This window comes from Oreochromis niloticus, linkage group LG2 (assembly GCF_001858045.2).
Source record: "Oreochromis niloticus isolate F11D_XX linkage group LG2, O_niloticus_UMD_NMBU, whole genome shotgun sequence".
In the NCBI taxonomy this organism is placed as follows: Eukaryota; Metazoa; Chordata; class Actinopteri; order Cichliformes; family Cichlidae; genus Oreochromis; species Oreochromis niloticus.
In genome coordinates this window covers 19,772,830-19,799,556 of record NC_031966.2, presented here as the reverse complement: position 1 = coordinate 19,799,556, position 26,727 = coordinate 19,772,830, and the positions used below count along the sequence as shown (strand labels likewise).

The following is a 26,727-nucleotide window of genomic DNA, read 5'->3' as shown; positions in this document are numbered from 1 at the left end:
TATGTTGTCATGGAGAAGGTTATTGCGTAGTCTTTATGGAATTCTGATGACATCAGAGTGATTTCAGGCTCTGTGTGTTCAGGGTGTGTGTGTGTGTTCACAAGGCCTCAAGTCTGGCTCCTTGCCCAGGGCAGTAGTAGCTATGTGCAAGGGTCACTTGGCTCCAAAAGTCCCGCCCACCCGATAATAAGCTAAGAAATATAATTGTAGCACTATTTTTTGCCGAATCTGAGTAGGTAAATAAAGCCTCCACAAAACTGGATGACTGTCTTACAGTTAACTGTAAGTGGTATCACTGCAAAGAGGAAGCATTTGGAAACCACAGTAACTTAGCCATTATGTGGCAGACCATGTAAAGTTAAGTCATCAAGTAATGAGGCACATAGTTGATACAAATCACCACTATAAATAACTAGTGACTCAATAACTGTGGTACTCCAAACATCCTGTGACATTAACATCAGCACCTGAACTGTGCACTGAGAGCTTCTTGGCATGGGTTTCCATGGTGAGCATCTCCTGGGCAGGGGGTCATTTCTTCAAAAAATGCATCTTGCCCACTGGAAAAAAAGCTGCAAAAAAACAACGGATTCTCATTGCTAGGACACCAAACACCATTAAATCAAGACAATCTGATTATATTTGAACACAACAGACACTACCAAAGCGCTTCACAGCAAGTAAAATTATCAACAAGGAGTTAAAGCTATAAAAACAAATAATAATATTAACATAGGGGGTTCAAACTAGTCAGCAATTTGTTTTTCATTGAGGTAGATCACCTAATCTGAAGTTGGATGATTTCAGAGGCTTGGTGGTGTAATTGAGAATCCCTGGTTGGCTGAATGACCCAGGTGGGAATTTCGAATTACTAAAAGCTGCTGATCAATGGATGTACATGAGCAGCTATCTACTTAAGATTGTAAAATGTGTGATAAATAACCTGAAGCTAGCAAATAAACACTTATATGTGAGCAATAATATTTTGAAAAATGTAAGAATAGGTGAAGTTTGATGCTGCTTCCACCAGTCAGAAATCTAGCAGCAGGATTGTGAACCAGCTGCAGTCAGGATATTAGTGTTTTAATTAATCCAGCATATAATGGACTGCAGCCCTCCAGAATGGATGTGAAAAAGCTTGAATGAGTTTCTCAACGTTGTGAACAGAGATAAATGATTTAAATTTAGTTAGAAATCTGGATTGCAAAAAGTTGCCTTTAAAAACTGATTTGATCTGTAAATCAGATCAAACAGGTTATGGAATTTGCAGAGGAGTTGGTATCCGGTAGAAGTGGCAGGTAAATCTGGTGATTTACTGATTTCATTAGTGAAGAGGTGTTAACTACCTCCTCTTCATTTATTATATTTTGTCTTATGGCATCTGTGCTATGACAAGTCAGTTGCAGCGCTAGTCAGACTTGTGACTTCCGACTGGTCCCACAGGAACTATTTTTCCAGATTACTTGATTTAAATATACACCCACTGTTAAGCTCTAGCTTTAAGTATGGTGGGTTTATGTTTTGAAGGAGTGAATTTTAACCAAAGTTAGTCTTTTCCTAAGGCTAGCCAATTAATTATTTTGCCTATACCTAATTAGCCAAGATATCAATCTCTCCGTGTTGAATATTGCCACTACACAGACACCATAAGAAAACCTTTGGGATTTTTCTGTAACTACAGCTAACGAAACAGCAGTATTTTACACCCCCTGATCAATAGAAACTTGAGAAACACACAGAGTTCAAATGTATAGCAGAACTTTCTGCAACATTTCTGCCTTGTGGATGGTCCAACTGATTGTGAACATTCACACTAACACATAATCTGTCCTAAATCTTATGTGCCATGGACGAAATTATGTTTTTTGGGATTGTTTAGCTTAAGTTTCAAGTATTTCACCTATTGTGTACAGAAAAGTAATCTTAGAGAGGAGGTAGTGGCAGGATTCAGCCTTGAGCTGGAAACTCAAATTACTAACCTACTTCTCAAACCTATAAACTACGTCCACAAGGCCAACTTAATACAGTAAGTAAAAAGTGGTCCTGCCTTTTGCAGAGGAATGAGAGATGATGTTTACAGAGCAACAGAGTCAAAGAAAAAGTTTTGAAGTGTGTGTGTGTGTGAGTGTGTGTGTGTGTGTGTGTGTGCCCGCGTATGTATATTATTCTAAAGTACAGTGGGAATTTCTTGCACAAACTTGCCCTATGGAAGGTACAGTGGCACAGGGACAACGAGAACAATATTAGCACGAACAACTGACAACTCTTAAACTGGAAAGTTTCAGTTTGTCAACCCCGATTAAGGCAACATGCATAAATAATACATAGGGAGACCGTGATGGTGTCGTATATGACAGCGTGTTACTGTTAGTCCAAGTACGCTACAGTGCACAAATGAGTTCCTGAACTGGATAATGTGGTTGTGTTCTTACCATATCTTAACCTCTTAGTACTTTGTATCTGTTTTTCATATTACTGGTCTTTTCTTTTATACTTATTAACCCTGTAAAGCCTAAACCAAGAAATAATTGGCACAAAGTTCTAATTTTTTGACTTTTTAACAAATTTTTAAAAAGCAATTAAATATCTGTTTGGATATATAAGTTTTAATTTGTAAAATTTTTGCTACATCTGAGATTTTTGTGCAATTTATTGATTCCACTTTATGACAATTTGTTCATCTTAAACAAAAACATATAAGGGATGGTGGGGTTATGTTAACTGGTGAATCTCAGTTGCCTGTAGTTGTGAATGCGAGTGTGAATGATTTCTGTCTCTCTTTTGGGTGAGTGCTTCATGTGAGAAAGAACAGGCATAGAAAAAAGTGCTTGTATGAACAGGTGTGAATGGGTGAATGAGGCAAGTTATATAAAAACGCTTTGAGTACTCAGAGTAGAAAAGCGCTATATGAGAACCAGTCATTTTACCATGTTCTCCAGTTCAGTTTATATTAGACATTAAATGTAGCCAAGATTGATTACGATACCATTAGTTTGGCAAGTACCAAATTTTGGTTTATTGGTGGTGCTGGATGAAAATGAATGTATTCATTAAAATCTTAGAGTCATCTTTTGTGGATCATGTCTCCACAAAACTGAATGACTATCTAATCTTGTCTCAAAAATACCATACAGGGACAAAAAATATTGATCCACACCTTTTAAACATTGAATTCAAATGTTTTCAGTCCCATTGCCACTGGAGTATAAAATCAAGCATCTAGCTATGCAGTCTGAAATATTTGTGAAAGAATGGGTCATTCTCACTGAATTCAAGTATCATACTGTATTAGGATGTGACTATTGCAACAAGTCGGTTGATGAAATTTCTTCCCTCTTAGATCACAATTAACTGTAAGTGGTATCACTGCAAAGTGAAATCCTTTAGGAACGACATAAATTGGCACACCATGCAAAGTTATGTAAAGAGTAATGTCATGTATAGAGTGAGGTTACCAAGTGATAAGATTCATAATGTGTGTAAGTTGCCAAAGCTGTCCTGACTCAGTAACTGCACAGCTCTCCTCTGGTATTAACACCAGCACCTAAACTGTGCGCTAAGCTTCACAGCAAACAGTGCCTGTAGGTGTAATTATTAGATGACCCACTATTTTTGTCTATATAATGTATTTTCATTGAAGCCAGAAATGGTATTTCAAGTTATGCTAACTAAAAGTAAAAATGGCATTATCTCTGATAAGGAAACTACTGTTTCCTTATCAGAGTCTGAGTAGCTAAAATATATATGGCAACACAAACATTATGTATTTGTATTGGATAATTGATTGGGGATGATTTCAAGTGTATTGAAAAATCTATTCAAGTGTGGGAGTCTAACTGTTTCCAGTTACAGTTACTTGTTTATCCCAAACAAAAAAAACAAACTCACGATACCAAAAAACAAAAATGGAGCAGATTGAATTTTGCAACATTTTTCCAGGAAAACTCAATATTTTTAAATTTTTTGGAAACTGGGCTGTAAAACGTTAGATATACAGTGTAGTACATGTAACGTATAGGATGCAGAATTGCAGTAGTTGTTAAGGAACTTGACACAGATGTTACCTAATGACAGAGGGTGCTGAAGACTAACATTTCACTGGCGAAGTTATGAATCAGGCAAAGATCCTCTTGTGGAATTCTACAGGAGTGAAAGAGAAAGAATAAGAGAAGGAAATTGCCTCTGGTGTACATCTCCTGATGTCTGATAGTACTGCCTCGTACGTCTAAGGTAGTCTTTCTTGACATGGGCGTATTTTTAATTATGATGATTTACAACTCGTTCCTCTGGTTGCAGCTTGTGTTTTTTTTTCTTTCTTCAAGGCAAGGCACTTAGTGCATCATTCTGCGTGATTAAAAAAAAAGGATTGTTATTTGTGCTTCTTATTCTGTTTATCCACTGGGCAGGAGTAGTCTTACGTACTTTGGTTTTGTTTCTCATGGCACAATAAAGTCTGTTCTCAGGCTTGAGTACGTACTCCTTGTTTCCTTAATTCTCTTGTGTGTGTTATATATGTGTTGCACGTATGTGTTTACCTTTGCAGGGTGGGGTGAGGGGTACATGGGGTAGACGGGAGAGATGGGGGTGGGCTCATCTCCTAGGAAGCTCATGGTGTTCCAGAAACCTGAGCTCCAGCCTGTTTAGACAATGAAGGGGAACATGTGAGACACTGGCACACGGTGACTAGAGTTACCTACTCGCTTTGCCTCATTTTGAACTTTTGGCCCGGGGAGCTAAACCTCTCCACCCTGATGACTCCTGCACTGCTCCACCTGCCTACCTGCTCTCTGCCCTCTCGTTACGGTCCCTCCCTCTTTCATTGCATGCTTCCGTGCATCTTTTTAGAATTGTTTGTTTCTGCCAGGTTGGTATCCTTCACATTTCAACATCTCACTATTTAATTGCTCACACGGCTGTGTCTCTTACCTCGATCTCTCATTTTACTACAGGTCATTATGACTGATGATATTTAGAGTTTCTGTGTTTCGCTGAATGTTTGCTGTCTGTCTCTCCAGACAAAAGGCTGGCTGGGTCCTTGCCATCAGACCTTCATCCATCTACAGTCTACAGGTGAACTCCTTCCACCAGCCAGGCAAACCTGACTTTCAAGTCTCCCACCCACACCTATTGGACTGCTGTCCTCTCACCTGTGCAAATATGAACGAGAGAGAGAGAGCTGTAGAGAGGGAGGGTGGAGAAGAGATATCCTGGCCTTTGGTTACTGGGTGGGGCACAGAAAAGAATACCGCACAGCTGAGCAAACCTCCATAGCCATGGGACTTCACCTGTACACTATTTTCTACGCTCTGTTTTCTCTCTTAATCCATTCTCTCTTTCTGTAACCGGCCCCACAGTGATAGTGAGCTAAGGCGTTCTTTTATGGCCGCTGAATAGAGATTTCCTTTGAGGTTATGGAGTTGATACACTCTCCAACGTCACTTTTGTGCTGTGGTCACAATGTACAGTGATTTACTTACTGCCGTAGGGGACATATACTCCCTTTAGAAGTGTTCCTGTGTAGGTGGAGGTATTATCTGGATATTATTCAGGAAATCCTTTTATCTAACGATATCCGAAGGAGAGTTTTTCCTTAATTCAAAATGGACCTTTTAATCTCGATCACGCTGTGTTAAAATCCAAGTTGATGATTGAGAAGCTTTTTAATGCACTTACATGAAACCGAATCTCAGGGAGCTTAAATTAAAATACAAGCCAAACTTCATGGAAAATTAGAGGGGAACCTAACTAGAAAACCACTGCAAGTAGATTTAGAACACATTCCTGAAGCGCTTGGCTACTGAAACACAATGCATTCATCAACAGCGTTGTGCCTGGCTGAAATCTCAGAGCAAAACAAGGATGCCCCACATGCTTGCTTATTGCTCGTTGGTTAAAAAAAAAGAAAAGAAGAAACGTCGCTTTGAATAAAAACCCAAACAAACTGAAAAAAAAAATCCCACGTGTCAAGTGAACACTGTTATCACCACAGCAGGTAGACGTGTGCAGGTAGGTGGGTACGGTTCACTCTTGGCTATGTGAAGGTAACTAAATTTCATTTTGATGTGTTTTTCGCTTCCCTGCTCTTCCATCCACTAATGACTTAATCTGACTTTGTAAACAGGACAGAGTATTAGGTTGACCTGTATTTGGTTTGACAATGCCAGGAGGTTTTAATGATGGTGAGGAATAAATGAAGCATATCACATAAAAACAGGTAGACTCTCACACCTATTTGCTTTCGGCCTCCCTTCTCGCTCTTTCTGTCTCTCTCTCCTCTGCAGGTTTGGGCCTGAAAGACGTGCCAGACCTGCTGCCAAAGCATCAGCCTCCACCTAACCCTGCAGACATGGCTAAGCACACACGCATACACACATACACACACACACACACGCAAACATGTAAAAGCGCACCTTAAAAATAATTCGTATATCTTAATTACATTTTCAAGCATGTAAGTATCTTTCACTTCCTCATATTTCCTTGCAACGCCATCCTTATGTGCCTATGTCCTTGTTTGTGTCTGTATGCAGATACACACAGATTCTCACCCTGTCTGACTTTGATGATGAAGTCTTCACATCACGTGTCAGACCAAGACAAGATCAAGCTCCATTCACACGGTCTAACTCAACACAAACATAAACACACGCATGCGCTAGATTTGTCGGTTGTCTCTCAGGTATTGCCTATTTTTAAAATTGTGAGCACACCTACACACATTCTCCCATGCTTGGGCACACCTACTGGAGCTCGTGTCATGCAGCTCGTCTAGCCACATATCGCAGGACACCCTACACAGTTGTAAGGGAAGGGAATCAGTTGGGTGAAGTAAGTCTTGACACCTGACGGTAGTAGCCTGTCTTTAAGTTGTTTTCACCGCCGCCTGCATAGTTAATGGTACAGCACCTACTGATTATTGCATGCTCTGAGCGACTCTGGTAATTGCACAGTACATACCTGTATAGGGTGTAAGCCCATCCGCTGAACATGGGGCCCCTCTGTCAGACGGCTCACCATGTTGTCTTAACTGAGAGTAGGAGCCAGTAAAGACGACGTATCTGTCACTCAGCATCTGTCGCTGTTAAGACTGTGCATCCCCACTTGGTGAAGCATGTGTCCTCGAGCTTAATTCATAGAAAGGTTATATTTTTATCCTTTATTCAGATTTGTCGAGCTTTTTCTTTGTCAAAAAACCAGTAACACTGGTTATAGTTAACACCGAGCAGCAGAATCACCCCTTCAAACCTTTAGTCATGATGGTTTTTAGCAGTTATTTGGCATGTGACTCAGGGCACAGCTCTTAATCCTGTGGTTGTTTTCATGACATCTGAATGAGTCAGACTCTGTGTGCGTGTGCTTGTTTGATGTTGAATTTTGTGGTAGTACATTATCCAGTCTGTAACCACAAACGTATTGACAAAACCATATAGGAGCATTATTTGTTATTAGTTTGTTTTGGTTTTCTTTTTGTCTCATGGAATTATATCAGTAGCTCGTTTTTGGCCCCTTGTGTTCACCCAACTCCTATGCTAAAGCCACTCTTACATTATACCTTACATGCTTGAGAAGTTGATAAATTCAGTAGTCTGTTCATGATAGTATTAAGATTTTGACTTCTATAAGTATAACATTTTAGCTAGTCTGCTAGACACTGAATTTAACCTAATGAGGAAGTGAAGAGAAAGGGGAATCTTATCAGTATTGTTGAAGAACAGGCTGTGAACGGATAAGAAAGTAGAAGTAGATGAAAGCCCGCAGAGATTAAGTCGTCTAACACGGCGAAAACTGGAATGAGGAGTGGCCATAGAAGTCACATCAACTCTTTTACAGGAACTAAGTGCATTAAAGGTAAATTAATAAGGGGTTGGGAAAATACAGTCTGTTAATGTGCAGGTTAACCGAGTTATTTTGGCAGTATTTATTCATCTTTTTCATTTTCTGTTTGGCGTCCATTTGTTTATGTTCAGTTCCACTGCACTTGAAGTCAACAGATTGTTGAGGAAACATCACATCAAAGCAAACCTCATGTTCTTCCCTCTTTTATTCTTATTGACCAAAATAATTTTCTTGTTGCTTGAGTAATTTTGAATTTTATATCAATTAATATCGGGATTTTTCACTACCGGATTTGGTAAGCAAATACAGAATGTGATTTAATGAGGCTTTTAAGAAATGTAGACATACTTTAAATATCATTCAGTTGCTGGTTTTAGTTTTTCCTCTTTGGATTTGAAAAAATGAAAAAAAATCACAGAACCACAATGGCATATTTACATGGAAGTGGATTGCACAATGATAGCCACAGTCACATATAGGCTAGCTTTTTTTTAGTGATGGTACATTAGTGTCATCTGTGGAAACTAGAGGTGATACACCTGTACAGTAAAAATAGTCCAGACTCACACATGAGCTTTTAATAGACTGTTGGGAGGTTTGTGTGTATGACAGACTGACACATTAAGATTTAAAGCTAGTTTTTACATGAGTAGCCTTTCCACTAACTCCTCTTTTACAAATCTTCTGTTAGTTGTGAGGTGTTGACGTGTTGGCTAGGTGGTGACTGTTGTTGTTATTGATAGGCACAGGACCGTGGCTCTTCCTGGGTGACAGTAACAAGAGTTAAGACCTCCTTCCTACCCTCTAAATGCTCATTGCCTCATGGCAGTTTGTCTCAGGAGAGATTTAGTAGGCCTGCAGGGCTGCTTCAGTGCAGAAGGGTGCTTTACTGAGTTAACCTATGTGGTGAGTGTAGGACCACAGGGAAGGACTGTGGCTTTAGGGCAGGTGCATGACCACTGACCAAAAGCATGTAACACCATATGGAGTTTCCATCCTTGACTGGTTGTGTGTGGTTTCATGCTCCAGGTGGAAACATGCAGCACTCTTTTTTTTTTTAAGAATCTAAGGGTAATTTAACCTAATAGTTAAAAATCTTTTAATCTCACTCCTCGTCTCACTTCTGTCACCACTCAGTTGTTCGGGCCTAGTGGCAGTTTTTATCTGCTCTGTTTATTCTGGCTAAATGTTTACAGACTAATGAAAGGGCTGGATTTTCTCATCTGCTCAGCCTACAACAGTGTAACCGAACACCCAACCTCTTCAGACTCATCTATTTAACTACCTGGCTGTTTGTGTCTTAACCTGTGTCTTTAAACAAACCTATAAAATCACTGCTGGTTCCCAACATTGTTCAAACATGAACTTTTTCTGAGACAGAGCCCGCAGGGAATCCTTGGAGCCGCATGTCACCTGTTTACTAGCGCCCACTAGTGGTAAAAAGCAGCACCATCACACTCAACTTAAATGGTGAATAGAATGATGTTTGTCTAACTCTGTAAACCATTTAATATTAAATTGCACAGAAGTTTTGTTTTACTGGGATTAAATCAAATTTAGATACAGCAGGTTACTTAGCATCAAGATAAACAAGAGGTACCAGTTTTACTTCTACAGGGCAATTAATGAGATTAACTCAGGACACATTTACAGTGTTATTTTAGCATAGACCGGATTCCCTATCATGCAGAAAGAATGCACTGAAAGTGCGTGCAATAGCTTCTCCCTGTCTTCACGTCTCCACATCTGTGAATGCATGTTGTTGTGGTGGTATTGTGTCTCCTGCGACAGTGTTTACTGATAATTGAGTAATTACCTATAAAAGATAGCCCTCCTGTGGTTCTGTTCAGCTGCAATCTTCCCATCTCCATCCACTTCAGATTAGGTTTTAACTTGGGAAGCTAAAGACAACAGCTTGGCACTACTTTGTGTCTAAATGTGTCTGCGTGTGTGTTACATACTGTGTAGGCTACACATATTCACACTTAGGATATCACAAAACTGGTCTCTGTAATCACAGGGAACATAAAAGTGTTTAAAAGAATCATTTAACAACTCTGACAAGATGATGGTTGGTCATTCAAAATTGTACAAAATTACAGGACGATGATTTGGCATGCCTTTGTGAGTTTCACAATCCCACGCTGAATGCAAAGTTGTAACAGGCACTTTGAGCGTACACTAGTGGCCTCACCCACAATGGCATTTGAAAGACAAACAGCAGTGCGTGCTGCTGGCCAGAGCTCCACAGCAGTGAAAGTGTTCATTCTTTTTGACTTACGGCAGCCAAAGTTCAGCATAATGCCCGTGTCATTACAGTGTAAAGAAACCTTTGTAAGTCAGCCCTGTCCATTTCCTGGTTTTCCTAAGCATTTCTCTCTTTGTCTTAAAGTTTTTGAACTTGCTCAGCCTCTTCTCTTCTCTTCTCTTCTCTTCTCTTCTCTTCTCTTCTCTTCTCTTCTCTTCTCTTCTCTTCTGGTATTCTATTGTTAAATCAGTGTTTTATTTTCCACAGTTTTTTTTAACAAGAAAATATATTAAAAAGGACACTTTAACTTTGGACTTTTACATCAAACTAACTTAGACTACCCAGGTCTGATATCAACTTTAGCCAAACTTTTTCAGTACACATCTCCATGGAATGCAGACTGTAGTTTTTGTCCTAAATCGCAGTGGAAGTGCATCAGCAACTCATGTTTTTTCATAGCGTAGCACATTCGGGAAGGAGGATTATAGCAACCACAACCGATTCAGTTTTAATAGAGGCACCTGACTGTTTACGACATCTTCTTAGCTGCTCATCATACTTTCTGCTCACTTTTAGCATGGGAAACCAGCACCACAGGAAACCTTTCATATCCTACGTTGTCCATACACACACACACACACACAATCTACTTTCGTTGGTTTTTATACAAAAACTACCAGCTCCAAACTGGGCCTCAAACCAGAAATGAGTGGTACAGGCCAGAATATTCGGTTACGGATGCATTTCCATTTGATTGTCCTAAAAGGGGACAAGAAGAAGTAAACGATATCACTTAAGGGGATCATATTAATGTAACACACACACACAATAGTCCTGCGGGACTTCCTTTTCATTCCCATTAGAAACCACACCCAGGACGACAGGTAACACGAGAACACCTTTCACAGGGTCAGATTGGAAGAGGTGGGGAAAAACAGGCGAGGTTACTCTCTGATTATTTACAAGTTTGTACCTCTTTGCTTTTTACCCCTTTATATTAATCTCGACCTCTGTTTCTGATCAGTTTTATTGAATTGATTGATTGATACTTTGAAGTGGCACATGCATGCTATATATGCAACCTGATCAGCCAGTCACTTTTTTCCCCACCCTCTTTGGTGTTTGCACGAGGCCTGGTGCTCTCAAAAAGACGGTAATATGCTCTGATGTAATATGTCAGATAGGGATCTTTTGTGGGTGTGTTATAAATTGTACCATAATGTGGGTGTGCAGAGAACTGGGTTGGGGTAGGAGTGGAGGGTACGGAGAGGAGGGGTGGGTGGATCAAGCAGTGTCACTGGAATCCACAGTGTTGTGAGAGCCCCATACCTTTCAGCTTCATTAAACCAATTTCACGCCGAGGTGAGCTAAGAGAGGAAGCTCTGAATCTCAGCAGCGGCAACAATGGCGCATTGAAGGGATGAGGCGAAAATAAATTAGGTACCACTTCACAGACAGCAAATTAAAATCTGAAAGTTGGATAGGAAAAGTTGAGGGTAGATGATTATGTCTTTATTGTGCCCTCTCTCCTCAATCTAGAAAACCCTCCCTTCCTTTTAGCAACCACCTTTGCCCACCCCCACATCCCCACAACCCAATCCTGAAAGAAAAAATAATGATCTATTTCTTGTCTGGTAATTGGTTTCTAAGATGCTCCCACTCAAAGACCTGATCTCAAATACCAAGCTGCTTATGGCCTTCTTTTCAGTCACTTAATTTGCTTGAAGTTATCAGTAAGATTTCATATCTAGGAAAATCATATAAATTAAACATTAATGTAAGGCTTATTTCTGTGCAATCGCTGACCTCCAACGGCCATTGAGCTGCTTTATCGGGCTTGGGACTCGGTGTTTGTCAATCAGCCTGATGTGAAGCCTTCAGCACAGACTGCAGCCTAGTATTTGAGATGCACTGCATTCAATATTATTAGATAAACTGCATTTTGTTATATAAGCCATCCCTTGTCTTTAGACCTTTGCTTTTTTGGTTAACATTGTATTGCAAGCAAAATTACATTTTATTCAAGGAAGAACACATAACTAAAAATATAAAGGTTTAAAAGCACAGCATTTGTATCATAGAATTATTTTATCAGAAGTTGTACCTTATAACATGTAAGCAGCATTTGAATCTTTTAGTTGATAAAGACAAAGGTGAAATAAATTCTTTACGTCCACCAGTTTATTATATGATTATTTAATATTTATAATCTTTATAATGGTGAATATTACTGCTGGTGCTGAAGAAAAAGTACAAACGTGCACAAGCAGGCAATGCTCATGCACAGCTATCTGAAATTCGAACTGGGTACTGCATGTTTAGGTGTACACTGTAAGCATGTGCGTCATTTGCAGTGGGTGCTAAAAACGAGCTCTCTCTGTGACTGGTGGGGTCACCCCGGGAGCCATGGGGGGCCCCACACAATGCCCCAGCAGCAGTGTGGCTTTTACTAGGCCGCGCGTTGCTGGCTTTACAAGAGCCAGACAGACGGATCCCCTTCATGCCGTAAAGCCATCAACAAGTGAACAAAGAGGGCAGGTGCTGAGGGCTGCATTGAGAGCTCACCTGCACCCAGCGGGAGAACACACTGTGTCCAGCCAAGCCAAGAGGCCCTCCACATTCACAACCCCACTCACCAGGCACTAACGGGCTAGCGTGGGTCTGCCAGAGATAAATAATTTCTCTTTCTCAGTCAGGAGCAAATCCTCAGTTCATAGTCTAGATGATGACAGTACATGCATATGCTGTGGAAATGATTTTGTTCAGTGAATACCGACTTCTGTTAGACACAAAACAGGCTAGAACAGGTTTCTGCTAGACTCTGTAATTATCAGCATTTGACAGGTAGCGAGAGTGAGGGCTTTGGGAGCCAGCCAATTAGGACTGGTATCCAGATTTTTTTTCAAGGGGTAATTTAAGAGGAGGATATGACATATCAGGTGTTTGTGTGTGTAGGGCATTAGTGGGGATTTACTTTATAAGACGAGTGAAATAGAATGGTCAATTTTAAGGTAAGGAATTAGAGCACTGGTTGTGTGATTACCAGCTAAGGTGAAAATGTATAGTAAAACTGATTTGATGAAAAAAATGGCAGCATGCACTGAAGAAAAGGCAGATTCCACCTCGTGTGGCTGTACATATTCTTTTTTTCTCCATTTTATTGATTAGATATAACACTAAGACCTCTCTGCCTTTTGAGTGGCAGGAAAAGTTTAACAGCCAGTGATTTAGAGCAAACTGTGGGGATTCAGGCAGAAGAGGCATATGGCAAACCACAGCAACAGACCAGACCCCAGCCACAGGTAGGCATGGCATCAGGCAGGCTGGTCGACAGGCAGGCAGTTAATCAGCGGGGGCAGACTATGAGCTGCCGCCTCGGTTTGAAGTGACAGATGTGTAGTGAATCTTTAACTTTGCTTATTCCCCCACTGTCACTGCATCTGTCCCCGCTCTGCGCAAGTTTGGCTCAACCCCCTCCTGTGTGAATAAGAAGACTAAAAAGAGAGCCATCACTGCACTTATTGATTAGTCCAGGCTGCCCTGGTTGGCTTCATTTAATGACCTCTGGGAGTCATTATTGAAAAGCTATTGTCTTTGTGATTACTTCACACTTTCCCCCACCATATGGGAATCCTCCTGTTGCAACTGCAACGGTGAAATTTGTCAGAGTAGAACAAAAGTGTCCTTGTTGACTAGTTGAAAACAAATCCCAACCTATATGATTTTTCGCTCATATATGTTTAGTATAATCCTCTTTTTATTTTAACGAGGTCACAATGAGACAATGTTTGGTAACAACAAAAATAAGAGGCCAGCGTATGGTCTCAACCGAAACAACAGCTTCTTTTATTGTCTCCGTTTAAATCCTACTATAGAAAAACATATCACTGACAGTATAAATGATACATCCCACTTTATTCTCATTTACGCATTCTGTCTAATCTCCTCAGAGGGCCCAAGTGGCAGGGACAGTGTCCCTCTCTCTTTCCCCACTCAGCCATGGCACTGGCAAAAGATGGTTTATTTTAATTGAAAATTAGCAAAACAAAACAAGGGCAAGAGGATCCCTGAATGGGGCCCCTTTCTCCGGGAGCTCCTGTGCCGTTGAATAATGCATATGGGAGAAAGTAAACAGCAGCCGCGGGCCTTGCTGGGTGAACAATAGGCCGCACACAGCCCAACCGGGGCGCCTATTTTATTACTGGCCTGTCAATCCCCCCAGCCTGGGAACTGTGGGACCTAGGCCAGGCAGCAGCTGCTGACCGCTCTGCACTGACCCAACACTCCCAACAACCTGCAGGATAAAACTGTCACACCTCTGCATACCTCCACTGATCGCCCTGTCCACTCCTAAGCTGTCCATTCACACACTCGGCATGTGGGAGGTAAAGCCGTTTCCTGTTGGATTGTGTTGTCCAATCAGTTTTGTTCATCTGAACTCAACTTAATTTCACTTTAAAGAAAAAAAAAAACTGATATAAAAAATGTATGTAAACATAACGTTTAACTCGATCTGTGCTCTGAAATTGAATTGGTGGCTTTTATTAAGATAGAATTTTTCTGCACAAAATACAATTTTGATTAAACATGTTGGGTTTTAGATTAACTCTATCCCATCTCCACGGCACTGGTCTGGGGTCACTGTGGCCACTTTTTAAACTTTTTCCTTCCACTAGAACATCCTTTGTGTGTGTGTTCCCTCTGGGCATTGAGATTCTGGTCTTGCTTCTGGCTTCAGCCAAGTCCCGGTTGCCATGCCGACTGGCAACTGGTCTCCCAGGATGAGTAATGATGTGATGTGGCTGTGCTCTAAAGTCCCAACAAAGACCTTATTACCGCTGCAGCACCTCATAACACACTATTGTTGTCAAGTGCTCCTGATATTAACCTGCCTGCACCGGGGCTTCCTCCCTTCACACAGAGGTGTGTGTGTGTGTGTGTGTGTGTGTGTGTGTGTGTGTGTGTGTGTGTGTGTGTGTGTGTGTGTGTGTGTGTGTGTGTGCGTGTGTGTGCGCGTGTGTGCGCGTGTGTGCGCGTGTGTGCGCGTGTGTGCGCGTGTGTGCGCGTGTGTGTGCGTGTGTGTGTGTGTGTGCAATCGTGTAGCCCATTTTGAGGGCTAGTGCTGATGAAAGTTGGTCATAAAAGGGCCACATTAAAAATTTTGCTCGAGTTGAACTTGGTAAGTTTTATATAGTTACAATAAGCATTAGATATCATTTTGCTAGTTTATCTATAATTTAGGCTTAAAAGTCTTACTTTATCTGAATCTGTGGATTAATAAGGACTTTGTGTTCCTAACTGTGGTTGCTTATTTCATCATGAAACCTATCTATCTAAAATATTTTGGAAACAAAAACACACAACAGCAAAACTGCAATAATTTTCAAATAAACAATCCTCCTACTGCAGGTGCCTGTTCTAAGTCCCTTCAAGTGTCTTGATAGCCATCTTGTTTAAATCCCTCAGTGTTGCCTCAACGTTATTTTAAATGTTTGCACATAATAAAAAATGCAGCTCATAAAAGTTTTAAAACATTTTTCTCTGTAAGATATATTTCTATGCTAAGTTTCGTGCCATATCAGCTTTATTAATGGCTCGTTTCAGGTGCTGACATCATCTGAGAGCACCGGCTGATGCACTTCATGAACGTATATCTACATATTTGCTATGATAATGAATAGAGAGATATGCTGTGACCTTCTGCCGTGCACCTGCAACAACTTGACTTGTTAATGTTTCCCATTTAGGCTGCTGATTGAGGTTTTGGTAGCGGGGATTGGACAACTGCCATCTTTGTCATGACATGTCGTTTATAATGTCCTTGGTCTCTCCACCAAACAAAGATGGTCATATGTATGTGCGTCATGTTTTAAAATAAAGTCTGCGATACATTTTGGCATTGGACACGATTCAAACCCTGTGCTCTCAGGTGTAAGGCCTCATTTTAACTAGTTGCTTCACTATGTATTTTTTTGTATTTTTTTTAAAGTACTCTATCTGCTTGTCTGGTCCAGGAAGCAGCCAAGTCTCTCATCATGGGCTAAATTTGTAAAATCTTGATAAACAGACCATAGAGAAAGTAGTGCCTTCTAATTTTAACTGATCTGACTTTTGAGTTATACATGAAAGCCTTTATCTAAAATTAGGCTTATATAATTACCTCACTGGGCCTATGAACCATCCACATGGACCAGGCCCCCAGACGAGTGTGAACTGCCATCAAAGAGGGCTGTGTAAATGTGTGTCTGTGTGAGATGCCACAGGATGTTTGAGTGTTTGACCTGGTTTAACAACATCCTCTGACAGAGACACCACAGGCTCCAGATCAAGCAAGAGATAAAAACAACTGTGTTCCAGGCCTTCACCCCGGCCATTGTTACTGCTTATCTCTAATGTAGCGCTTCTGCTAATAATGAGGAGGAGGAGATAGAGGGAGGTGTTGTCATTGATAAGGAACAAAAACATAATCTGTTGTTAATTAAGGTGTAGTTTAAGGACTGTCACCACCCCATAATGTGTAGTGCAGTTCTGTAAAAGCACTGAACTTGTAACACGACTTGACAACCTTCTCAGAAATAGTAATTGGATTACATCAATATCTGTGCATGTAGACACACGAATACCTATTCGTTATCATCATCACAGAAGCCCAAAGTTTGTTATTCGGATGAGTGCAGATGGCTTCGGAATGGATTCTCCTTTGTTTCAGCTTCATGAAGCATACGCTCAGGTGCATCACACAGGATGTCCTGTCCTCTCCAGTTTCCATCGCCCCGGCCGACGCTGTGTGCACCAAGGAGGTTATCGGCACAAAATCACCACTCTAGCTCCAGACTTAACCGGTGGGGGAGGGGCTTAAGGGCCTGCATACATCACTGTCGCTGTGGGAAACCGCATCCATCAAATACAGTCAAGCATTCACCTGTGTGGCTCAGGTGACAGTGGAGGAAGAGTGGGGGATTGGGAGAGATGGAGGTTAACCTAGGGGTGTGAGCATAACCCTGACCCTATGATGGTAGCGTAGGGGAGGTTTTGTTAGGGCACTGCCAGCCTCTTAGTCTATGTCCTGAAGGCAGGCAGGAGACTCCTGGCCACTCATGGACACTAGTGAATTAGCGGAGCCTCCCCCACCTTTGTGTCCCAGCAATGCCAAGCACTGTGAGTGTTATATCACCCTGCACCTATTTATCTAGGCATATTTACTTATGCTCATTCACTGGTGCAGAAGTGTGTGAACATACATATGTGTCGCCGGTAAAATGACTAGGGTGTGGCATTTGCTTCACCATTATGACTGCCTATGTCATAATTCATAGAAAAACTCCTATTTCAAAATTCTTAAGGAAGTAATTAAATATAAATCACCACCCACACATTTATTAGAAAATCTGTTATAGATACAGTTGAAGAATTAATGACACTCCAGAGTCATTAAAAGTAGACTTCATTTTAATTACGATCATTCTTTAATGTGATCACTTTGAAAGTTCATCAAATTTCTCATACTCTAATGAAGCCAACTTCCATCACAAATACAGCTATTCCTTTGACATATGACATATTATTTAATTCAGTCCCCCTCTCCTCCCCAAAATAAATCACTCGAGTGACAATGCAAAACAGAGCTGAAGACACTTTGGTTGATAAGAGGCATATTTGGTTACACCTGGTGATATGTAGATAAGATTAAATTTGAGACAGAGGGATGAGGGGATGGGGGAAGAGTCGGGGTGAAGGGATAAAGGTTTTTCTCACCGGTGCATGAAGAACAACATCTCAGGTAGTTGGGGTAGGGGTTGAAGGATTGTCAGAAGACCTGGTCTGAACATGGTGCTAAATGCAGTTATGAGGCTCTGAGCCTGGAGTTAGAAGTTGAGGTAGAGGTAATCCTTGGATTAAGGCCGAGACAGGCTCCAGGACGGGGACACTGGCTGCTGACAGTGGGGCAGAGTGGATGTTCCTGGGGTCGAAAGGTCATGTTTACCTGCAGCAGGTATTTCCTCTGGGAACTGATAAGACTTAGGGAGGGGAAGTGCTCTGTTCCAGGTGAGTGCAGAGGGGCCTGCAAAATGACACCGTACACAGTCCTTAGCTAAACCCTCCTCCCCTACAGGCTCGTCCTGTACATACACAAACAGGTCACCTTTTATGCCTCGTGCACTGACCTTTACTTTTTTTTCACTTTTTATGGCTACTTTATGCATATAATATGCCCCCCTCCCAATCTTCTTTTAATATCTGATGGCTATTTATGACAATTAAAATCAAAATACTTTGCTTTTTTGATTGAATACAACAAAAACACTGGCTTCTTTAAGTTTCTTCATTTAAGGAGGCAGCTGTGATAAGACTAGGGTGTCAGCTTGTTTGTTTTCCTTTCTTCATCTCCCTCACCTGGCTCAGCTCTGAGTCCCTAGCCCCAGGTGCTGAGAGAAGTCAGTGAGCTAGAACATGTTAACAAGCACAGCCTTAACCACTGTACTGAAAGACACACATGCACGCTGTACTGGGTGGTAACCGGGTGGGGTGGGAAAAGCTCAATAGTGGTATGCAGTCATATTTTTTTATCAATAAAAAGTTTCTACAAAGTTTGAAAATGTGTTTGTGTGACCTCGACATTTTTCTTCATGTTTTGTGGTTTGTGCCAATATGATCTGCTTTTTTTCCCCACCTATTTTCACTAAATGCAAAAAATGTGTAAAACATGTACCAAAATTGTTTGTAGTCATGTCAGCTACTGCCAACAAGAGCTTAAGCAGCTGCAGAAAGCAGGTCCTTTGGTAGTTGTGTGAGTCTTGACACCTGTTTGTGTCTGCATGTGTGTTCTCTCTGCGTCGTAGAAGACCCTTGGTGTGTGCTCTCAAGAGTTAACATAGCTGTCATCAGCAGAGGAGGTGTGAGTGGTGTGTGAGGTAGGTGTGTAGTGGTACACTCCTACTCTGTTCTCCTCTTCTCCTCCTCCTCATGCCCTCTCCTCTTCTCTTCCATCTCTGCAGAAAGCCTCATTAGTACCAAGGAGCTGCTGAGGTAGCACACGGCTGCCATTGTGGCCAATCCAAACATCAGGTCCTCTCCATCCGAGCCCCCCACTTCAGAACCCCCAACCAAATCCCATTTTCAGGCTCTGCAGCTGCCCTGCTCTGCCAGAGCACTTAGCCATGTCATTCTATCCGGCTCTCCAGGCCTCTGAGGAAACAGGCCTGTTTTGTGCTTGGCCGTCTCTGATATGACTCCAGAAATGGAAATGAAGCCATGGATCTTCATTAGGAGAGGCAGGTGTCCAGAGAGATTCAGCCCAGGTGAAGAATCCGGGAGGGGGGCGCCTAGTGAGGGTGAAGATGGGTGAGGGGGAATTGGATTGGTAGGGGTTTCGATCCTTAAAACCCAGTGATGGGCCTGTTACCCTCCATACGCTCTCTCTCTCACACACGCACACACACCGAGGCGCATACACACTTCTTTGCCATCACCCCCTTACCCCATCCCACTCCTCTACCCCAGCACTTAATTGCCCATGTAATGAGCTGCAGTGAATGGGATTACTTGTGTGGAGGTACTTGAGGACCCTGTGCATCGGGGGCACCTCCTGCAGGCCCTCATCTCCAGGGAATACATTTAGGATGATGTTTTCTATGAAGCACAGGGGCAAAAACCTCAGCTCTCCTCTCTGCATCTGGTCTAGTTACATTAAACCCTCCACAGCTTGCCCCTCCTTTCCTACTCTCTCACCCCCTCTGGGCCTTTTGTTTCCCTAATTATTCATTACAGAGAGGTGGCCTTCCCTTTGAAACCTGTGGAGGTGGATGAGGCTTGGAGCAGACCACGAAGCATCGGAGCATCCCGAAGCCCGAGATGTCTTTGTGACAGGACACCTGTTATTTCCATCCATCCTCTTTCAACTTTGCCCCCTCTCCTCTTACCGCACATTAACAAATCAGAGAGGAAAATAATCCTGGCATATCTATATTAATGTATACCAACAGTTCATTGTATTTGATGTATAGTATGATGCTTTGTTTTCATTTAAGCGAAGGAACAGTGACATGAATTTTAATGTTAACTTTTTAATGCAGTCTAAACTAGTAGAGACAAGCAGAGCTGTTTGATCAATATCATGTAAATCAGTGACATGCTCAGAAAGCCTCTACTTTGGAGGTTATGCAAATGTTATTTTGTTAGTTCCATTAAGCAAAACAGACTGTACATTCCTCTTAATCTGTGTGTAAAGTGTGAAGGAGCACTCCCCATGGTGCCCTGAGCTGCTTCTCTTCTCACGCTGTTTTTAGTAAAATATTAGCCCCCTCAGCCCTGTGCTGGGCGGCTGACAAATAGAGGGCTGTCTTCCCCCTTCTCTCACAGGGCTGAGGGTTAATGATCCCAGTTTCAGGGGTTAAAGCTTGCCAGTAGGCCTTTCTCCTGCACCCCAACAGATGTTGCTAGGACTTTAATGTGGTTATCAAATCAGAGTGCCCTCTAAGCCCCAGGAGCTCATTGTGTGTCGGTGCATTCCAGGCCCTCGCCGTGGTGACAAGGCATCCTGGGGGCCAAGCTGGGCTCCCGCTGAGCCTTCCAGCAGCTCCTCAGAGCTGACAGCTTGGGCAGCCCCTCTCCCCATACCACCTCCGCCTCCACTAGCTTCTCTCTGTTTCTGTCTCCGATCCTATGCCCTCTGTGTCATAAAGTCATCCTCCGTTTCCCCCTCTGTCCCACAGTGGCCCTTGCTGGTGTGCTCCTCACACAAATAGGCCCACTCACCCACTTTCACTACCCCACTCACATTCTTGGTCGCACACATCTATCCAGCTTAGACACGCACATGCCCACCATGGTGGCATTTATTTAAATATGTGTACAAAACTGGAAACTAAAAAGTGTACTAAGGTGCTTTATAAGTCAGTTTGGGCAAACTCAGTCTGTGCATCTAAACACTGAACTGAAAGAATTCTGATTGGTGTGTAAACATATTATAACTTTAAAGAGCTCATTTAGAAAATCCCTTATGCAAGTGTTAAATGGGAAAAGTTTGTGGCCGTCCTTAAAGATACCTAAAAATGAAAGTGAAAAGTGACTTTTTATTAGAGGGTTTAACGAAGAAGCAGATTCTAGAAGTTACATGATCATTTGTGTTCATATATTTCTTAAAGAAGTACCGAATAACACCCATATCATCAAAAAAAAAAAATTGGAACATTAATTTAAAGGAACTTAAAAAAGTTAAAAATTCCCAATCCTGAAAACTTGCCGGCTTGTAGATGACATGAAAATATCCCTGTAGTGAGGTGTGGTTCTGTCTAGAACAGGAAATTCAGGATGGACTGAAAAGAGGTGATGATTTGTTAGTCTAATCACTTCTGTGTTCTATAAAGCGTGTCTATGTTTTATATATAAAAATGCAAGTTTAAAAAAATCAAATGATCTTCCGGTAATCGCCTAACAGTTTTTATTGCTAGCATTTTTCACGATGATGCAACATTTAAACGATGCTGTATATGTCCACAAATACAAGGCGCTATGATAAACAGCGCATGTAAACTCATTAGAAACTGTAAACAGGTTGAGTTTTCATAGGTGTCACAAAAGCCTCCTGAATGAATGGGTCATGGTCTGGAGGCGATACTAGAGACTGGGGTCAATCTGCGCCTTTCTGCATGTACAGTATCAATGGCAGCAGCTGCGAGATTGTTTGTACACAGATGCAGGGGTGCTTGATTATAATTGCCTTGCAGCTGCGCTCCGGGCATTGAATTAGGTGCAGTTTTTTTTCTTTTTCCCCTTGGTGGCTCATATTGTGCGCAAGCCATTAAGAGCAGGAATGTGGGAAACAGTTGTAATTAAAGTATTCTGTAACTCAATTAAGGACTCTTCCCCTACAGTTTCCCCCTGAGCCCTAACTGCTATCCTACACCTATTCCCTTCTGCAGGGGATCAAAGGGTGTTTATAGGCTGTGGCCTCTTTATCGTCACTCGCCTGGCCCAGAGTTTCACTCGTTTAACTAATCTCTGCGCTGGTTGCAATAAGAAAGAGGAATTTGTTATGTGAAAAATTGAAGGCAAGATGGTATATGAGGTGGAGTTAAAACAGTGAAGTGGAATAAATGGAGAATTGGTGTTTCATGGAGTGCTGTGAACCTGCTTACCATGAAGAGGTGAGGCACTCATTAAAGCCATGAGTCATTTTTCATAAGCTGTTATCAATTCACTGTGCACAGAAGATGGATTGATGACAATTATACTGATGAAAACCTCACATACACTTTTTTGGCAGGAATAGAGCAATTAAGAGATTCATGCCATCATTATTTTGAAGTTAATTTCTTAAAATAAAACAATTTGCGAGACAGATAACCGTCTTTTTAAAATTTAAAATACATTCTTTAATATGCACATTTGGCATTACTTTTATATAAACCAAATAGTTTTTATTGCAATAAAATTAAATCCCTTTGTTCTAATTCCCCCAAACTGATGCAGGCTGGCTGCTGGGTAATGTATCCAAATACTCTGAACAATGACAGGCAACAATCAAGGTGCTCAATTAACTGTATAACGATTAAGACATCAATTACCAATTTGATTGATGAGACCAAATGATCCGATTCATTTTCTTCATCCAGCGTAAAAACTGGAAGCAGCAGTATGAGAAAATTTGTTGATTAATGGTGTGCATGTAGAGAAACCCCTTCTCTGTGATAATATGTGCAATTTAATATGCAAACTCACAGTAAACATTAAAAATAGCGTTTGCTAAATAGGTTTAAAATCCATAATAAAAATTACACAATAAAGAGGGAACAAACAGACTTACATTATAAGAAAAAAGCCAAATGCATTTAAAGAGCAGGCATAAATATATATATTTTTTAACTTAGTTAATTCTTTATAATACATGTAAGTGTTTAATGTATCAGATGAATGAATTTCTTTTCTCTGTTGGTATTGATGTCGATGATGTTCCTCTGCCCCTCTTACAAAGGCCAAAACAATGTTTGAAGAGCGCCTTGAGACCAGCTTGGACTAAGGCTTTAGTTTTTATTCTGTTCATGTTGTCAATGTGTAGAGGGATAATTGAGGCGATCTTTGACTATGGGATCTATTTATACAGGGCATAATTCCCTCCGTATTCAGGCATTATCATGGTGTCAGAACAAGCACAATGGCACAATAAGGTCAATATAATGAAACTCCAAAACAATATGGTGTCATTCGTATAATAAAATGTGAGCCACTCTCGGTTTGTTTAGTCCCGCAACAGTTGTGATCTTGTACTGAACTCTTTGTAAAATTATTTGCAAATAAAAATGCATTTTGTGGAAGCCGATCTGACATATGACAAAGGGTCTTAAGTTATTCTGTAATAAAATTCTTAAAAAAAAAAAAAAAAAGGCAAGGAAAAGTTAAAAAAAATGTTTGTAACGTTTACATTTTATATTTTTTTAAATTTAATTCTTTATGAAAGTTATGATTACTACTATTGTGTGATAGTAATAATGTTAGTGGCTGTTATTGTGTTAGCTTGAAACAATTGTAATTACAGTTTTATTATCAGTAGTAAACCATTATTTGTGCCGTTAAGACTTTATTTCTATTTTTTCAGTGTTCTCTTATACTTAATGGCATTTGGAGCCAAAATTACATCAGTTATCCGCTTTTTCGCATTAGCAATTTGACAAATACTCCCTTTATAACAGCCCCATATCATTCTGCTTGACTTTCCCCTGAGTCTGAATTCAGTTATTGATTGCCTGTTCAGTTTCACTTGGAAAAGGTTGATAAAAGGAGGTTTTCACTTTCTCAATTCAATGTGACAGCTCCCTAACAAGAATAATGGAAAGCGCCCATTCACAGGCAAATCAAGCTAATCCAGCGTGCCCCTCCAGTCTCAATGGAGAAGTCACAGTCCTTCCCGGCCCATTCCATCACAAGCCTCTCTCTTCAGAAACCTTCAAAGTTAGCCCAACTCCTCCAAAAGACAACATCGCTCTTTGTATACCCCTCTCACTCAACATCAAATGGATAAATTGGTCAATAAATGTATACAAAGTCAGAGGGGAAACAAAACTGAAGCATATAATTTGTTTGTTTTATGTGTAATCTGAATTTACTGAATCCCACTATGCATTTTGGTTTTTCCCATGGGCTGTTGGTGTGAAAGCACCCAGGTCCACATTAACAAAACAGATTTTACAGCCAAATGATGAATAAGGTATTAGTGATATTTGTATCCCTAATATTGAGCTACTGTAGCACAACAACATTTAAAGGTACTATGGTGTGGTTACAGCGGTATGCATCTGGTATGTTCCTCTTTCCTCTTCTGCACTTCTAGGACGCGAGAGTTAGAAATGAGCTACCAAGCAAAGGCTTGCACGTCTAAGTGAGTCATAAAGATTGAGTAAATATCTACACATAAGTGTACATAACATGTCTTACTATTTATCCGCATGCATAAATTTATGGTAGTGTCTCTGTTGCAACGGGAGCATTCGTGTCATCCATGGCTTTAGTTTTATTGATAACAAGCAACACATTTAGGAACAAAGTCAGTGTAAATATTGTGGTGTGCTTATTTACACTTTTAAAGAGTGTTTCTGTTTTGGGTCAAGAGATTACAGATGTCTGATTCGCATTTGACTGAAGAATGACTTTGTAAGACTTTAGTTAGACCATTAAAGTGCCACAGGTTCACTGCCATTCTGCTTTTAGATGAGAGAAAAGGGAGATTAACATGATTTTGCTTTATCCACCGCATGCAAGCCTCAAAACCATAAAACACAACCCAAAGGCATCCCCGTCTTGCGGTGAATGTGCACTTGTTACTGCTCTCAATTCGGCTTTCAGCCCCTCTAAAGAGACAAGGCCCAATCACAATATTGTCAAGGCTCTGTTGGTTTTCTGGTTCAAATCCTTGTTCACGCTGTTTGCTGAGTACTCATCTGCTGTGACAGCCTTCAGACAAACAGTGAGTCCTGAAAGAGGTCTCCCACAACCAGATCTTTCCTGCTGGGCAGCGGCTGAAACGCTCCTTTCTCTCTCCATCAAGTGGAACCCAGGCTATTGAGTTGGCCCCTGGGATCCCTCCATTGAGGTGGGCTATGGGCCAGTGCTTCACCCCTCCTCGCCCCGGGCCACCCTCATTCTCCCAGGACACCTGTACCCCTAAACCCCATCGTGGGAACCTTCTCTCTGCCTCTGCCACCTGAGCTGCTTACTGTGCCAGCTGGGCACATCTGACAACACCATTGGGAGCAAAAGCATACAGAGACCAAAGAGAGTCACAGCGTGCCAACTTGATTGAGCTCTTAGAACTTTTTACTGGCAAACTGTTGTTCTCATTGAAGGCAGAACGAGTAAGGAATCTCCACAGAAGTTATGAATCAAACTTGTGTCAGTTTGTGATCTATTGCGACCATTTAAGATTTGCATATCTGAAAAATACACTCACAAAAACACATTTCCAGCCTCAGATCGCAGCCCTCCCGGCTTACACACAACCTCCCTCATGCACCCTACCCTCTAAATCTCCATGGCACACTGCAAAAAATGGCATCAATTAATCAACATTCATGAACCGTTTACTTGAGCTCTCCTTTGTGTGCTGCAGGGCCTAATCCAGACAGAGACCAGGCTGTTCTGCAGCAGTGCAGAATGCGTCACTCCACCCTTTGTGGGAGAAACCCATCAACTGGTGTTTCAGGGAAATGTCTCCCCCCACTGCGAGCCTAACCTTCCCCCTCTCTCCCCCTTTTCCTCTTGTGCCCCCTCAGTACTCAGGGCAGGAAGCTCTATCTCTTAGACGAGGCCATCCATCTATCCTGCCTCTTCCAATCCAATTCACAGCCGCTCGACATGTATGAAGACATCTGTCCATATTTGATCAGATATTCCATTTTGCTGCAAATGATCTCACCCTCCATCCCCACCCATGAAGGAGGCAGCTATTTAGATCTGCTGATACTTTCCTGCATAATAACCTGCCAATTCTTTGCCTTGCAGAAGAAGCAAGTTTAATTGGGCCGTGCATTTAGAGCTCTTCTACAATTACACAATTACAGCGGAGATGCATTTCTGCACGTTGTGATGTTTGCCCCAATTTACTGCACTTTTCATACAGTTTAACTCTGGTTCTCTTTTCAGAGGATGCAAATTTGGCTCATTTGGCTTCAAATGAAGCATAATTGCTCATATTGAAATCCACACCTTTCTACAAGAGGTTCCTGCCAGTTAGTTCTCATTAAACCTAAGGAGAACAAAAATTCCGCACACATTCAGCACACATGCCATCTGTATCATCTTGTGTTAAAAGCAAGGAAATTGGAGACAAAATGGATGCTGAGTGCATGGATGAAAAACTTAAAAATCAGTTTGTTCAAGTTAGTCAGTGCAGAATAACCCCTTCCCCCCGACGTGATGCCTGTTTTCTAAATTTCTCACAAGGAGTGTGAATTAGAAATTTAGCAGGAATGTTTCAGTGGGGAAAAGGAAAAAAAAAAAACCCCAAGGGACATGGCTGATTGAAATTAAAGCTATTTTCATTGTTTTCAAATACAGAATGTGTTTGCTGTATGCAAGTTGAAAAAGCATTCAATTAAGTGCAGTCTAATTAGGTTGAATGGCATGTACGACTGGCCTCTCTACATTCAAAA

The 26,727-nt window shown here is 41.3% G+C and overlaps 1 protein-coding gene across 4 annotated transcripts in view; it reads left to right on the top strand.

Annotated features, from left to right (window-relative positions):
• Positions 1-23,456, top strand: part of sox3 (SRY-box transcription factor 3) — a 57,423-nt gene extending 33,967 nt beyond the window's left edge. For 3 of the 4 annotated variants that reach the window (XR_003222032.1, XR_003222031.1, XR_003222030.1), the window contains 4 exons: positions 5,016-5,070; positions 6,282-6,620; positions 18,925-18,996; positions 19,081-23,456. The gene's annotated coding sequence lies outside the window, so the exon portion shown is untranslated. Of the gene's footprint in view, positions 1-5,015; positions 5,167-6,281; positions 6,621-18,924; positions 18,997-19,080 lie in introns of those variants that run through there. The other variant, XR_003222033.1, reaches the window with a different exon arrangement.
• Positions 23,457-26,727: the final 3,271 nt, after the last annotated feature.